Source organism: Carlito syrichta, unplaced genomic scaffold (genome assembly GCF_000164805.1).
Source record: "Carlito syrichta isolate Samal-C Ts95f unplaced genomic scaffold, Tarsius_syrichta-2.0.1 Scaffold305742, whole genome shotgun sequence".
NCBI lineage: Eukaryota > Metazoa > Chordata > Mammalia > Primates > Tarsiidae > Carlito > Carlito syrichta.
Genome location: NW_007249838.1, coordinates 32,032 through 33,658, shown reverse-complemented (window position 1 = coordinate 33,658; position 1,627 = coordinate 32,032). Strand labels below are relative to the sequence as shown.

Genomic DNA, 1,627 nt, shown 5'->3' with positions numbered 1-1,627 from the left:
ATAAAAAAATAAAAAATAAAAAAAAAATTAGCCAGGCATGGTGGCACATGCCTGTAGTTCCAGCTACTTGGAAGGCTGAAGCAAAAGGATCATCTGAGCCCAGCAGGTCGAGGCTGCGGTGGCCGTGAGCATGCCTCTACACTCCAGCCTGGGCGACAGTGAGACTCCAACTCAAAAAAAAAAAAAAAAAGATTACAAATGGATCTTTCATTTCAGGGCTGGCATAAAAGATATGCCTGGGTCTGTGTACTCATAAGCCAACCTAATTGCAAAATGCTTCAGCGTGGCACAGATTCGGTTAAAAATGAACCCCGAAGTAAATACCAAATGCCAAAAATGTCAGAGTTCAACTTGTTTTTAAATAGACACGAGTGGAGAACTGTAGAGCACTAACAAGGAGACGTCACAGTGACTCACCGTGCAGTGAGTGTGCGGTATATAAACAGTGTCCAACTAAGCCCTCTTTGTTATGGGTAGTGTTCAGTTCAGACAGCTGTTCCCAGAGAGGACGTCACTGGGGTCCCAGGGAGCTGCAGCAGCCAGGAAGGGCAGAACACGTGAGGAGCTAGCCACTCCAGGGTGCTCACAGCAAGTCCCCTTTGAATACCAAGGAGACGGCAATTGTCTCTGCGATCAGCAGCCTAGGGCCACTTACAAAAATTACTGGAGGCCCTGGCCCTAGGCCCAGATCCACACTGGGGCCCTGGCCTGTTACCCTCCCCACACATGCCACTGGAAAGCCGCCAAAATCCGTGGCACCTCACATGGGAAGCACCTGCAGGGCCAGCCTCAGCCATGTGGGCCTACAGAACCAGGCACACACCAGCCTCCAGGAAGTGGAGAAAGGACTAGGCCCTTTCCCCAGACCCATCCTCAGACAGGACCTGGACGTAAACGGCTACTGGGTCTTGGAGCCTTTCTTTTCAAGACCCTTGTATTCTGGCAGTGCCGCTGATAACTGGGTGACCTTGGACAAGCCTCTGTTTTTCCCTGCCTCAGTTTGCTCGCCATCAAAATGGTGAGAATAAATCGTGCTTCATGGGAAAAGGGAGACAGATACAGCGTGTGAGAGCATTCAGCCTAGCACCTGCCACCTGCCGCGCATTCCGTATGTTGGTCGAATGAATAAGTGACTTAGGGGAAAGGCTTGCTAACTCCCAGGGAGAGCAGAACCTTTGATTTTCATCATCACAGCCATCAGCAAAGGCTACCAAATGAGACTTTCGCTCCTGGGAGAAGGCACAGGAACGTGGATTCATCTGTGAACCTTTAAATCACAGCTTTTTGGTTAAAAGTGTAGAGGCTGCTTGTTCAGCGTCAAGCCCAGAACACAGGACTTCCAGATGGGCGGGCTCTTTCCTCCAGCTGTCCTTACACCCATTTCACAGGTGAGAAAGCCGCGCTCAGGAAAGCCAGGTAACGTTCCCCAAATCTCACAGCTGCAGGGGTGGGAGCTGGGCTGTAAACCCCGGCAGGCTGACCCCAGGGCCCACGCTCTCACCCAGTTAGTTCGGCTCCTGCCAGAGAGCTGACAAGGTGTTCTGGCGAAGGAAGGGTCCAGAAGCCTCTGAACGCGCCCGGAGTCTGCCGTCGGCTCCCGCGGACTGGGCAGGCGCAGGCGCAGGGA

General features: G+C 52.5%; 1 protein-coding gene across 1 annotated transcript in view; it reads right to left on the bottom strand.

Moving 5' to 3' along the window:
* AVPI1 (arginine vasopressin induced 1) overlaps nucleotides 1-1,563 on the bottom strand; it is a 10,124-nt gene extending 8,561 nt beyond the window's left edge. Inside the window, exon 1 of the mRNA XM_021714739.1 lies at nucleotides 1,502-1,563. The gene's annotated coding sequence lies outside the window, so the exon portion shown is untranslated. The remainder of the gene's footprint in view (nucleotides 1-1,501) is intronic.
* Nucleotides 1,564-1,627: the final 64 nt, after the last annotated feature.